The sequence below is a fragment of the Trichosurus vulpecula genome, chromosome 8 (genome assembly GCF_011100635.1).
Source record: "Trichosurus vulpecula isolate mTriVul1 chromosome 8, mTriVul1.pri, whole genome shotgun sequence".
NCBI classification, from domain to species: Eukaryota; Metazoa; Chordata; class Mammalia; order Diprotodontia; family Phalangeridae; genus Trichosurus; species Trichosurus vulpecula.
In genome coordinates, this window is record NC_050580.1 from 217,821,546 (window position 1) to 217,836,958 (window position 15,413).

At 38.3% G+C, this 15,413-nt stretch overlaps 1 long non-coding RNA gene across 1 annotated transcript in view; it reads left to right on the forward strand.

Annotated features, from left to right (window-relative positions):
* The first annotated feature begins 4,730 nt into the window (after nt 1-4,730).
* LOC118830174 overlaps nt 4,731-15,413 on the forward strand; it is a 42,672-nt gene continuing 31,989 nt past the window's right edge. Inside the window, exon 1 of the long non-coding RNA XR_005009005.1 lies at nt 4,731-5,006. This is a non-coding gene — a long non-coding RNA (uncharacterized LOC118830174). The remainder of the gene's footprint in view (nt 5,007-15,413) is intronic.

Here is a 15,413-nt window from a genome sequence, read left to right on the forward strand (position 1 = left end):
CAGGATGCAGTGAATGACCTTGGCATCTTTGATGCCTGACCAAGCTTAAGTGTTCTATAGAGGTTGCTGCCTTCATGGCCATTGGAACAAATAGCTCTCATTCACCCATTCTACTGGGTAACGTCTTCACATGCTTGGGGTATACATCCCCTTAACTCATTCAACCTTCAAAACTGTCTACTGAGATGATTTTACTGAGGTGTGGTTGCTGTGCATGCTAGAGTTTCTTGGAGTCATAGGCGAGTGAAAGTATTAACTGGTATTGGGAACTCTGATGTGAGAAGCAGTGTCATCAAGGAAGAGCCAGGTCTCAGTGAGAGCCAGAAGATGGAAGAATTGAGAAAGAAAGGGGTTAAGATGAAAGGAAGTTTCTTAATTATGGAACAGGCATTCTAGAAGGCACAGTGGAAATAGGTGGACAGATCTGGAGTGGAACATTAGTGGGTTTGGGTTGAAGTAGATAGAAAAATAGGAACAGGTGTTTGGGGGTGAGGAAGTAGGTTTGTACAATCAGGAGCAGTCAGATTCAGAATCACCTGGGTAGAGAGAGCACAAAAGGGCGAGGGTATGCTAACCATCGCAGAGTAAGCCTAGGTAGAACTTCAGTGGTTGGAGAGAGTTCTGTCAAAGAAATCAGAGGGCGTTTTCTTCTGAAATAGTCCAGCAATGCCTTGGAACTATGGAGGCCAGCAAGCTGGTGGCTAGGTCTTATCTGAGACTGATATTGAGGAAGACCCTCTTCCCTCAGAAGCCTCCAAAAGCAGTTCCAGAAAGTCAAAATCAAAGACATCACCAAATTGGTTAACTCTGGGTCTACCTGTCTCCTATCTCCATTGCAGAACCTGGAGTGCCTATGCTACATTCTGTTATCCCCCTTTTACAGGAATGAAATTGAGATTCAGAGAAGTGGGATGACTTACAGAAGGATGTGAGGGAAAGGGAACTTCCAAGACTTCTGCCATGTCCAGTGCTTTTATTACCATATCATCCTGCCTCAACCCTGAGGGATATGTTTCTGCAGGAACAGTCCCTGTCTCAGGTGGTTCACAAGCCAACTCAGGCCTTTAAAACAGGATAATTGGAAGAGTGGAGCAATTGATTTACTCAACTCCAATCAATCTCACTCATAAGTCTTAGATTAAGTGTGAAAAAACCCTTGTTATGAGAATAGTGTTCTTAGATTTGGATAGGCTGAATGAACTTGTAACTATAGGTGCATGATTTACTGGTTTACTCAGCTAAGCTGATTTACTATTATTAATGCTGATTTACCACACTACTAGTGTGACTACAACATTAAAACAGACTTACACTCATCAGTGCATATGCAATTACTTTTAATTATCTCTTTAATAATACAAACATCAACCCCTCTAGGAATAAACCATCAACCTTAATCCTAAAGATCTCAGTAGGCTGGGGGTGTCTCATACCAGTGTTCAAGGTTCCCCTTCTGCCCAGCTGGAGGCATATCTCTCTCTCAAGGTGGGTGGTGTTCTGGCAAATTTCCACCAATCAGCATTGCTCTTAAGAGAATATAGGATGCTTGAGTTGTTTGATTGCTGAACAGTCTTGACCCAGGAGCAGGCCAATAACTGGGGCCTCAGGTAGGTTTTTATTATTCTATCTAAGGGCTTTTACTAGTTATCCCTAAGTTCTGATCTGTGGTTTATTATGTAATTTGTTTATCATATAATTTGATTGGTAATTTATTAAATAAACTGATGATAAAGAAGAAACTAAATTGTTGACAATAATTTTTCATTGGTGGTCTTTCCTATCTGAGGGACCACATATGCTTGTCAGTTGTTTAGGAATATATACATGTTGTTTATGAAACTATACCACACAAGTGCTTATCTTATTAAAAACAGCTTACAGAAAAATAACCCGACAGAGAAAACAATTCAATCACAGCTCAATCACAAAACAAAATGGAGTTGGTTATGCTAAGTTTCCGTAACTATTCCCGTTACATTTGTCCATGCCCCAGGAAGGTCTTCTCCCTTACAAAAGCTTCCAAAAACAGTCTCAGAAAGCCAATTTCTCTAAAAATTTGGGATTATTTGTTAATTAGCAAGCTAGTTGAAAATGAATTCATTACAGAAATTACAGCAAGTTTTAGCTGAACCCTCTCAGAAGAAATCTTCCAGGTTTGGGGGGAGGGGAAGAGAGACCTTGGATTTGACCTTGGTCAGGTTTCCCCTTCCTTGGCTGGAGGAGGACTTTTGGAGCTTTGAGGGGCCTAGATGATTTTAGATTTTGCACATCTTCATTAGCATCCTAGCATCGTTTCCCTGGGCCAGCAGTGGCTGGTGGTGTTGTCTGCATTAGGAACCGAGGATAGACTTGGTGAAGAGTCGCTGTGCTTAAGACAAAGGGCCTGTGGCAACCGGGACCTGTGAGTTACTCCCTTTCCATGTGTGTTCTCTAGGCATATGAGACTCATATGGGTTAGGTAAATTTACACTAACATGTGAAGGACTGATAACCTTCTACAATCTTTCCAGTTCCAGGAACTCATTTGTAGGGATAGGGTATTTGCGTTTTGAAAGAGGACCCTAAATGCAACTCTAATTGGTGGGATTCCAGGCAGCATGACAGTAATATATTTCCAGTGCTATAGGACAGCTACTTTGGACAAGGACTGTGTTCCAAAGGCATTTTTAATTATACTTCTGATGCCATTTGAACACTGCATAAGGCAGCCCCTGGGCTCCTCCTTAGAAGTCCTAGAGTTTTTGCTTAGTAGTGTCCTGGTCAGAGGTGGTACATGGGATACAGGTGAGACACAGGCTGTAAAACCTGGTCCTAAACATATTTTTCAGGGGATGGGAGAGTAATGAAGGAGAATGTCAGGAGCAAAATCTGATTTGCTTCCATGACAACCCCTACAATTCATCTCTACTTTTTCTTCCCAGATACATTGGAGGGGAAGGTTGCGGAGGGGAAAGGGAAGCATTATTTGGTGATAGTGGTAGTTCTAACAGCTAGTATTCTAACAGCCTCTGGATCTTTGCCAATTATCGTAGCACTGTCCAGGGTATTGTGAGTAATAAAAATAGCTGACATTTATATAGCACTTAAAGGTTGGCAAAACACTTTGTGCATATCATCTCATTTGATCCTAACAACAGCATTGTGAGGTAGGTTCTATTATTATCCCCATTTTCCAGATGAGGAATTGAGGTTAAGTGACCTGCTCAGGGTCACAGTGCTATTAAGTGTCTGAGGTAAGAGTCAAGCTTGGATCTTCTTGATTCCGAGCCCAGCATTCTATCCATCATGAAAGCTGTTTAGTAAAATTGGTCACATTTTACAGATGGAAAGATTGAGGGTTATAGAGGTGATATATTTAAGTAAGTGATGGAGCCAACTTGAAATCAGGTCTCTGTCTGCCTGTCTCCCCATCTCTGTCTCTGTCTCTTTCTCTTTGCCTCTGCCTCTGTCTCTCTGTCTCTGTCTGTCTCTGCCTCTGTCTCTCTCTCTGCCTCTGTCTCTGTCTGTCTGTCTGTCTCTCTCTGTCTCTCTGTGCCTCTCTGTCTGTCTCTGTCTTTGTGTGTCTCTCTCTGCCTCTGTCTCTGTCTGTCTCTCTGTCTCTGTCTCTCTGTCTGTGTCTCTCTCTGTCTGTCTCTGTCTCTCTGTGTCTCTGTCTCTGTGTCTCTCTCTTCACCCACTCCCTTTCTCTTATTGTGTTTCTTTCTCTGTCTGTTGCTGTCTCAGTCCGTGTTTCTGTTTGTCTCCATCACTTTCTCTCTTGTTCTCTCTGTCTTTCCCCTACATTTTGGAGGTTCAGAACCACCAGATTCTGCAACTACTCCCCACTTCCTGGGCAGCCCCCTCGCCACTACATTCCTCCCCTTCCTCTCTATCTCTTCCCTCCCCTTTCTTCCTTTCTTAACCCCCTCCCCACCTCCTTCCTAGTTTCCCTCTCCTTTAGTGCCTGGGACAAATCACCCAAACTGAGCCTTCCCTGAAGTGTGCCTGTCCTCCCCAGGCCTGACAGCAAGACTCCCCAGGGACAATCTCTCTAGACTCAGGAACCGACTCTAGGGGCCTAGGAGGCGCCTGGGGCCGGGCGTGTGGTAGAGCCGATACACTATGAGGTTTTCCCAGAGGATCGCTTTGGATCCTGCATCTCACTCGGGGCCCCGCTGAAGCTGAAGAGAAGATACCTCTTGTCTCCATTTACGGATGGAGAGAACAATCCCACTCTGGGGTGCGGGGCTGAGGATTCAGTAGGTTTTCTTGACTGCCTGGTTAGGCCAAACACTTCTGGTGTTGGTCGCCCTGGTAGTCGTCTAGCAAGCGTAAATTTCTCTATCCCATCCCCTCCACTATCTTCCTTTCCCACTAGATCCCTGCATTTTTAAAAGCTCTAGATTCCTTGCATTTTCAGCCCCAAGCCCGATTTAAGCAGCTAGTCCCTTCCTCCATCTCATATCCAACTTCCCGCTTTTCAGCTTTAAATTTCCTCCTCGTCCCAGGCAGTCACTACCTTTACTCCCATTTCTGCCTGTTCGTTCCCATTCTCCACCCCGTGTTTCCTGCCTGAGCTCTACTCGGGTACCCCAGGCCAAAAAATCAAACCTACACAAGTTGCTTCTGAGATGCTGAGGGGCGTCATCACCTCCTAGCAACTCTCCTAGCAACGGGGTAACATCTGCTCCCTCTGGTCCAATACGAGAAGAGAACAGCTGGGAGTCCGCCTCCTGCTCTAAGGGAGGGGAGGGGAGCTAGGCTTCAGTGACTGAAAGAACCTGCAGGAGCCAAGGGCTGTGAGTCCACGCTGCTGGTACTGCCGCTGCTGCCGCCGCCGCCGCGCTGCCCCCTCCACTGGCGTTGCTGCGACTGGACTGCTGCCTATGTCCAAGTCAGCCGGAAGAGCAAGAGCCCCAGTCGAAGCAAGACAGTAGAGTGCAAACGCAAAATACAAGGAGAGCACCTATATCTTTGCAAAACAGGTGGACGTATCTGACTCCTGGTTGGTGGCCCCTGCTTGCAAGGTATGTCAGTCAGCTCCTTATTGCTCTCTAGGTATTACCTTTGGCTTAGCCAAGCCACCTTTTGGTTTGCTAGGAGAGCTAGGGATGTTGTTTGGGACCTCTGCTGGAAAGTCAGAGCTTCTCCTAGGCTATATAGAGCATTATCCTATTCGTAAATAACCAAGACTGGTTCATGTGGAGAACCCTGCACGTTATTGTTAGGTTTGGTTTTGGAAGAAGTTTTTCCTTTTTTTTTCTTTAAATCCCCTCTCCCTCCGCCAACCCATTTGACTTTGCAGCGCTGTCTGTGTGCTGCTGGGAGACTCAAGGCAGCCAGCAACCCGTGGAATGCATGCAGGTCATGCTGGAATGACAGAGTGTAGCCCCAAGCTGATTTAGCTGCTATGTGTAGTCTAAATACATGCTATAGTCATGGTCCTGCTCTGGAATGGGTCCATTTGGCTTGGAGCACCTTTTCACTGTTACTTAAGCCCTTGAAAAGTAACCATAGTAACTTACCTCTCTTTTGATGGGATTCTCCTCATTGGCTGTCTATTTTCCTCTTGGAAAGATCATCTCTCTAAATATAGAAGATGATATCAGTAAGCATTCATCTGTATAGAAACTGTCCAGTTAACTACCATACATTTTAATTAAAAGACTACATTCAATGAAAAGCATTTGTATTGCAATGCCTATCAGAAATATGCAGCTTTTTAAATGGGAGATAAAATTTTAGACTTCATCTTTTCACATTTTCAGAAATTGGAGAAAATGTCAGTACTTAATATTATATTAGGACTTAAAAGTAATTAATCTATTATAACAACTGATGATAAGTTGAGTATGTAGCTGTGATTAATTAAAGGTTTAAGACCAGGATCATTTATATCACAAAGAAATAATTGTTGAGATTTCATAGTCTCTAATTCCAGGTGAACCACAGAGGGCAAAGGTTTTAAATACAAATTCAGGCAAACAATTTTCCTTCTGTTTGCAAATTAATTGGGAAAAATATTAGAGTTTCTGAATATCAGCCATAAATCCAAAGATTATATTAGGAAGTATCTTGTCTTGATGCCAGTATATACACTGACTCAGTCAAATGTGACTTGTATCTGTCTCCTTGTTCTATGATGCCAGGTAACAGTCCAGCAGACTTATACTGTAAGCAATGCTGGCTGTGCAAAGGGAAACTCTTACAAGATTTTCTGCAGCCATCCTAGAAACACATTTTACAGATTGATTCAGCATTACCAGGTAATTACTAGCGTAAAAGAAATTTGTTTAAATATGTATCAAGAGAAATAAATGCTAATGTAGCATTACCATAACTTAGAAGATCAATACAAAGGTTGTTTATGTAGTTCAGAGGATTGCTGGGTAGATGTTAATAAAGGTTTTCTCTAGAAAAGACATTTGTGGTCTTGCAGATTTCCCCTATAAGCCTGGAGTATTTAGGGATGGCTACATAATACAGTATATCATCTCCAGCAGCTTGTAAAGGAAGCCAGTCATAACACTGTTGCTCATAGGAATTAAAGAAAATAATTGAAAAGGGAAATAAAGTGAAATTATGAGATGTAAAGAAGAGCTTGCAAAATTGCTTTTGGGTGAGGTTTAATCTGCATCAAAATCAGATGCTGATGGCTAGAAAACACAAAGCACTCTTAAACTACATTCAGTTTTCAAAGGTCCCTAAAGATTTTGAACTCAGTTTAAGCCCCTAGCATGACATACGATGGCAAACCATTTCAGTATCTTTGCCAAGAAAACCTCAAATGGGATCATGAAGTCATACCCAACTGAAATGACTGAACCCCCCCCCAAAAAAAAAATCTATCCATGGTCATTACCTACATATTGGCAAATATTACACTGAATTATGGATAAATCTTAGGAATGATGTGATATTACTACTCCCATACATTCCCTAACTTTGTTTAAAAAAGAATAAAAACTCCCACCTTACTCCCTCCAGAGAAAGATAGATTCTTTCCAGAACATATTTCAAAATTAATTCTGGTTTGGTGAAAAAAAAAATTTGAATAATTTTGATAGATGTTGAAAGAGACATGTAAAGTATTTGGAACTATCCATAGTCCTGGTTGACACAAAATCTGGAGCATTTTATTTTTATTTAAATGACTAGCATTTGCTATTCAAGTACATGCAAGATCTTTGACACTTAGGTTGGTTTTATTAGCTTCAAATTCTCCTCTGTGGTGCCTATTATACTTCTTAGTGAGGAAGGAATCTAAGGAGACATATGGTTTACTGTAATCAGCTTTAAAGTGTATACAGAGTTCATATTCTAGACAGAGCTTTGCTCATGCTATCAATTTGAGAAAAGTTTGAGTGTCTAGTCATGATTAGTGGTTCATTTATATGCATTAGTTCATGCATTAGTAATTTATATGCATCCTGTCTCTTATATAATATGCATAGACATTAAGATCACTCTATTCCCTTTAATTTATGTGAGTCTGCCCTTTCATTAAGACCATTGTTGCAATCAAAAAGGTCAAACAAAAGAGGTTCTTGAATTTCAATTTTGATTCTATCACAAATCCACATTTCCCAGGTTAGTTTAGATGGACAATGTCATTTCCCACTTTGTACATCAGAAAACATTACTGTAGGATCCAAGGTATTGATAGAGTCAGAAAAAAAGACACTGATGAAGTTATGACATGAGATCAAAGTCTTTGAGACCTTGATGAAATCAAAATTAGGAGCATCAGAGTGAATCTATTCTTCCACGCTAATCTACATTTAAGGAGCTAATAACTTTTCTTATTCTAATGGGAGGTACCCTCTGCAATTCTCTTGAGGGGCATGAATTATAAAGAGGTAGTATTTGAGTGAATAGGGAACTAGGATGAGGGCAATATTCTAATTTTAGCCTTTTTTTCCATATAGCAATTTGTGACATTTTGTATAAGTACAAAAATGCCACTTTAATTTTTGCAACCATGCTAATTACATGAGATCCAGAGTGTGCCTGAATAAAAAATCCAAGATGATGATGTAGTCATGGTGGTGACTTGTGGTGCCAGTCTATACATAGAAATATTAAAAGTAATTTTGAAACTAAAGGATAACTAGTTCAAAATAGGATTATTTGCTCAAAACATTAAACTTCATAAATATGGCTAAAATTTAAATTAAAGATTAGCACATGAGAGGGGGAATAAATTCATAGTTAATAAATTCTGGTAGGGAGGGCAATATACCTTTGCATATCAAGTAGTCAAAAGCTCTTTAATTTCCTTGTCTTAAATGCACTTTCTCTTCAAATAATGCCTTTGCGTTTACTCCAATGATTTCTTTCCCCCAGCTTGATTATTTTTGTATATTTGCCTTCTATTTCATCTAGTTTTTGTTACAGTACCTTAAATACCATAGACACATGCAGATTTAATGGCCAGTGGATAGAACTGGGGCCCATGAGACTAAAACTGTAATTCTCTCTTGATACTTCAGTTTGGCTCCTAGAAATTGCTTTGCCTCTCAGTGCCTTCCTTTTTCCCATATGGAAAAATGGGATAAGAGTATATTTCAATTTACCAGGCTAGTGTGGTTTTTAGCAATTTCAGAATAAAGTACTTCTAACGATTTGGAAGAAATGCGCCACGTAAATATAGAATTAAAAAAAAAAAGCTATTGTGAAAAGCACTGCAATGTCAATCATGACAGGGGAAACTCCTAGGAGAAGCCACATGGGAATTGGCCTTTTCTGTAAAGACCAACTATAGAGCTTTCTTTCCAAGCACTTCCAGTGCCTTATGTAACTGGTGTCCCTTATGCTTGGAAGGTATGAGCAGTTTGAGTAAAGGTACACTGTGAGAGATACTAAATGTGACTTGAAGAAAATGAAGAGCTACAAGTAATTCTTTTATCTCCTTGTCATCATTCACAAGTCAACAAACATCAAATGCATATTATGTTCAGAGAAGAGTCATAGCTGTACTTGGCAACTGGGGGGCTGAATCCCAGGGTGTTGAAATTTAGAGAGCTATAAAATCACTTTAGTAGTAGTAGTAATAGTAGTAGTAGTGGTGATAATGATGATGATGATGATGATGATGATGGTGATAATACTGGCTGGCATTTTTATATCACTTGACTATTTTAAAAGAACTCTACACACACGTATGTATATATATGTATATATATATATATACACACACACACATTTTATATACATACATATAAAATCTCATTAATCCTCACAATAACCTTGTGAGGTATCATTACCCCAATTTTACAGATGAGAAAGCTGTCTGAGGAGGATTAAATAACTTGTCTAGGGTCACACAGCTAGTAAATATCTGAGGCAGTATTTGAACTCAGGTCTTTCTAACTTCAAGTACAGTATTCTACCCATTGTATCACCTAGCCATGCACCTAGCAAGCTAACAGTATACTTTCTTTCCCTGAACCCCCATGGTTTCACTCCAGGTGAGTTCTACCTTGGCTTGACCCTACCCTCTTCCTCTACCCCCAACTGAATTTATCTTAAAAATTTGATTTTCTGCTGTGGGACTATAAGTGATCTGCTTTGGTAGAAAGGGTTTCTTTATCTGGAGTTTCCTGTATCAATGATAATCCTTCTTCTTCACTAAAAATGATTTGATTAACTTTTTTGGCTGCTCTGATACTGGCCTTAGGCACTTTTCATGCCTCGTCTCAGGTTCCAAAACAGCTCCTATATAGAGCATGTGTGACACAATGAAGAGGGAGTTTCAATAAGAAACCACTGTAAACTCTCAAGGAGTTTACAGTTTAATAGGGGTTCTGATAGTATAGTTGGGTTTTCATAGACGTGCACCCTCATCCCTATGGTGCAGAGCTAAAAAACACTTATATAGATGTTCCTTCTTGTGATATAGAGACATTCATCTGCCAGAAGTCAAATAAAGACCCTAAAATCGAAGTCAGTGACCTGTTGTCTCTGATTCCCTGAAGTTTCCATTTGAGTGTGACCTAAGAAAGGAAGAAGGCAAGATGAACAGAATGGGCCAGAAATTTCACTAGCGTGAATATATATAGTATGATAACAATTAAAGTACTTTCTTGCCACTAAAAGATTTATTTAATTGGAAAATCATGCTTTAGGAGCTTTACTGGAGAAACCTGTTCAACAACATTTAGGGCTGGAATCCACTATGATTGTATCAATATGAACTCTTCATAGGATCATAGAATTTTAGTTGTAAGGGATGGCCGCAGATCGTATCCAGTTTAGTTTCTGTCTAAAATATAAATCACCTTCACAACATTCCCAGTAAATAGTTATCTTACTGTACTTGAACAACTTCCTTGAGGGAACTGACTACCTCTCAATGCTTTCCATTCCATTTTTGGAGAGTTCTAGTTATTAAGAAGGTTTTTCTATTGTGTTGAACTTTGTCTTCTGTTCACTGTTGGTTTTGGGCTCAAGTGCAATAAATATGATTCACCTTCCATACGACAGCCTTTCAAGCACTTGAAAACAGTGGTAATGTTCCCTCTTAATTTTCTCTTTTTTAGAATAAAGATCACCAATTCCTTCAATTGAGGTTTAGGACATGGTGTTGAGTCCTTCCATCCCCACAACTTCCCCATCACCTTCCTCTGGACACAATTATGTTTGCAAATGTCCATTCTAAAACATGGAATCTGGAACAGAACATTATCCTCTAGATGAGGTCTGGTCAGAATAGAACATACTCTCTCTCCTGAACACTATAATGAAAGCATTACTGCAGCCTAGAGCAGACAGAGAACTAATTTTAAAATCAAGATGTTTCAAGTTCAACCTGTGACACATGATGACTATATCTGTATGGGCAGTGACTCCAGACAATCTAAGATTATAAGTATAAGTAAGGAAAATTCTCATCCTCTTTAGTGGAAGGGGTTTCCCTATCTCAATGACAATCCTCCTCCTCCAATAAAAAAAAAATTGATTTGGCTTTTTTGGCTGTCATGATGTTGTTGTTTTATAGTAAGCTTGCAGTAAAATAAAATCCCTCTGGTTTTTTTTCCAAATAGAAAGTACTGCCTAGTCATATCTCCCCTTTCTTGTACATGCATAAATGATTTTTGAACCAATGTGTATGACTTTATTTTATCTTTATTAAATTTAATCTTATTAGATTTGTCTTTTATTCCAGCTTGTTGATGTCTCTTTGAATGAAATTTTTGTCATCAGCGTATTAGCTCTTACTCCTAGCTTTGTGAAATTTACTGCGATTTTATAAATATATGAATAGCCAGCATTTATATAGCACTTTAAGGTTTTCAAAGTAGTTTTCATATGCCGCCTCATTTGATCCTCCTTGATAAAATTAGCATCATAATTTTACAGGTGAAGAAACTGAGTCTGAGAGGTTAAATTACTTGCCCAGGGACACATAGATATTAAATGTCTGAGGCAAGATTTGAACTCAGGTGTTCCTAATTCCAGGTCAGTTAGTCAACAAATGTTTATAGGGCAGCTAGATGGCACAATGGATAGAGTGCTGGGCCTGAAACCAGGAAAACTTATCTTCCCTTGAGTTCAAATCCAACCTCAGATATTTACTAGCTGTGTAACCCTGGGCAAGTCATCTGACTCTATTGCCTCAGTTCCTCATCTGTAAAATGAGCTAGAGGAGAAAATGGCAAACCACTCCAGTATCTTTGCCAAGAAAGCTCCCAAATGGAGTCACAAAGAGTTGCTGAACTGACTGACCAACAACTGTGCTAAAACACTGAAGATACAAAAGAGTTAAAAGACAGGTCCTACCCTCAAGGAATTCACAATTTAAAATATCAGCACTTTATCCACTGTGCCACCTAGCTGTCTATTACAAGCAATATCCTTTTTACAGGACTCTAAAAAACCACTTGTTTCTGGGAAAACCAAAGGCATTGATGAGAGAAAACAAGAAAATGAATGAATTTTTAAAAAGTTGATCTAGGGAGGAGGCATATCAATCATATCAAGACCTCCATACTGTATTTACCACACCATTATGTGGTTTAGACTCTGGAGGCTACTTAGTAGGTTTCCTTGCCAAGAGCAGACCATGAAGAAACTGAGGCTGCTGTGAAAACGATTAATTTGTCCAAGGTCATACAAGTCATAAGTGGCAGAGACAAGGCATAAGAACATGTAATAGACCATGGTTCACTTTATAGAGTTAGCAGAGTACTGCAGATTGATAATGTATAAAGAAATTGAGGGTTTTAAGTCCTCTGGCCAGTAAACAATTTCATCAACAAATACAGAATTGAAAACTTTCCTCAAATTTAGCAACCCACTAGTATATTCTCTAGGGATACACTGGAAAAACACAAAGCAAGTGAGGGAAAATGTCTGATTGAATGTTTTATTGCATCAATGCACAGAGACAATGAAGTCTATAAGACAATGGTAATGCCAAACATTACTATTGCCGCAAGCTACATAGCTATCTTCTCAAATGGTTTCATTACTAATGTACATGGGGCTGGCCACTGGGTTAGTGGACTGGCTTTGGAAAGAGAAAGAATAGAATTCAAGTCCTGCTTTTGATACATAGTGACTGTATGATGGTGAGTAAGTTACTTAATCTCTCAGTCTCACAAGCATCTATTTCTATAAACTGCATCTGTGGAGAGAGTTTCTATATCATAATCTATATCAATCCACACACTGACAAAACCATGAATTTGGATAAAAAATGGTCATCAAATCAGGGAATTTTGAAAAATCTCACAAACTAAAGGTCATTGTTATCAAAGACAATGACTTACATTAATTCATTGATTTTAATTTTCTTTTTCATTATTATGAACTTGAGAAACATCAACAGACATGAACATTTTTCTATACACATTTCTCTATACAAAGGAAGGAAAATATACATGAAACTATGACTCTAGATTTTGGAGACCAAATTTCAAATTTTGCATAGTTCTTTTTGTATTGTCTGTGTCCCCTATGAATTTTTTTCTCTCTTCTGTTTATTTTTAATAACTAGTTAACACTCTTTACTTTCTTTTCTTCCTCTTAAAAGTAGAATTATCATTACTTTACTATTTTTCAACTATTTATTTCCTCTTGCAAAATAAATTAAACCCTCCTTTGTAACAAATAACCATTGTCATGAAAAACAAAGTGACACATTGGCCATGTTTGAAAAGGTATTGCTTATTTTGAACATCAAATCCATTACTGCTCTGTCAAGAGGTTGGAATAATGATTAATCATTAATCCTATAGATTTATGATTGAAAGTTGCATTGATTTTACATATATGCAAACATATACACATATGTGTGTATCTCACAATTATTTTCCTTTATAATGGTGAAGTCATTGTAGAAATAGTTCTCTTGATTATATTTCATTCTGAATCATTTTATAGGTTTTTCTGAACTACCTTTTTCATCATTTCTTAGGGCTTAATAACAAATAATTCCATTCATATATCAAAATTTATTCAGTGATTCCCCAGTTGATGGACACCCATCTTTTCTGTTCTTTACTATGACAAAAGTGTTATGAATATTTTTATATGTGTGTCCTCCTGTAACAACAATGCTGCTTGCAGCTACTGTGGTTCTGTAAGACTAATAACACCAGCACACAGGGGGACTGCTAGCACAGGTTCTTTGATCTGCTTTTCTAAGGAAAGCAACTTTCAGGGGTTTACAAACTCAATTTAATTAAACATACATACATAATTTACTTAGTTCAGGGGAAACAGTCAGCACCCTGAACTTCAGAGCAAATATAAACAGAAATTACAAGTAGAAATTATAAACAGAGCAAAATAACACAAATCAACAGGCAGCCTTCTATCTGTCTGACCACAGCAATACATACACAGTTACCAGAGAGAGAGAGAGAAGTACAGCATCTGGGTTTTCAAAGCTGGAGGGCTCCTTAATGGCTAACCAGAGTCTCATCTGGCCAAATCACACAATACTTTTTCAGTGAGTGAGCCCCCAAAACAAAACACCAACCTCTGAACTTACATACAAGACCCAGGGCCCTGGGGCACTCCAAAATAAAGGACAAAAGGGTCCCACTTTACCTGCCTCATTCAAACAAAGGCAAGACTCATTAAAGGCACTTGATGGCCTTAGCATTCCAAAAGAGAATAGCAAAAAAGTCCCACCCTAATTACCATAACACCTCCCACTTTTATTCATTCCAATTAATTGCTTTATTCTTCTTCTATTTTGTTAAAGAATTACAAATTCTCTTCTAAGAATTATTTTGGCTACATACACAAATTCTGTTATATTTTCCTCATTGTAATTCTCTTTAATGAAATTATCTTTTCTTTCTATGATTTGTTCTTTGATTTGCCAATTCTTTCAGATTAAATCAGTTAGTCTACATTTAGATGTCAATCTTTCCTTCAAAGGTCTCTTATTAACTATACTTTTCATTGTATTTTGGTCAGTATGGAATGTTTCTAATATTTGTGCTTTTCTGTATTTGTTTATGAGGTACTTTGTGCCTTCTTACATAGTCAATTTTTTCTAAAGGTGCCTAGTAAAGTCAAGAATAGGCATATTCCTTTACATTCCCATTTGGTAACCACCAACAATCTACCATGTCCTTAACTTCTTTCTTATTTTATTTTTGTTAGATTTGTCTACGTCTGAAAATGGCACATCACACTTTCCCAGTATTACAGTTTTTCTGTTTATTTCTCCATGTAACTAAATTAATTTTCCTTTAAGTATTTAAATGCTATAATAATCAGCCCATGCATATTAAATATTAACATTCTTTAATTATATATGTTGTCTTTAAGCATAATGTAATTTTCTTGTCTGTCTCTTTTAATTATGTCTATTTTTATTATTGTCTTGTTTGAGATCATGATTGCTATCTCCTTATCAATAATAAGTTCTACTCTAGCACCTCATTTTTAATGCTGTCTGAATCTTTATATTTTAATGTGCTAATTTTATCCAAAAATTCATTCCATTCATATTCATTCTTATGCTTGTGGTATATTCCTTCCATCTAATCCCTTATATGTTTCATTCTTTTTCCTTTTCTCCTCCTCTTTCCAAAGAAGGGGTTGATGAGAAGAAATAATCTAATAAAAACTTTATTCTGTAATTATAGTGGTCTTTTTGTACTCTTCTGTCCGTGTTGTTTTTGCCTAGCTCATTTCCTAATCTTGGTTATTGTACCTTCTTGTTCTCTGTTCCCCTTTGAAAATTGAAGTTTCTTTTGCTTGTGACTATTCCTTCTCTGACTCTATTGTTTTTTATTAAGCTCCCTCTGCCTTTCCCAGTCACCATATATTTCATTGAAAAATTTAATGTGTTTTTACACCAAACTCTTTGTGTTTTTGTGTGTATATACACAGATATGTTCATTGTTTTTGTTGTTGAGTCATTTCAGTCATGTTCAACTCTTCATGACCCCATTTGGGGTTTTCTTGGC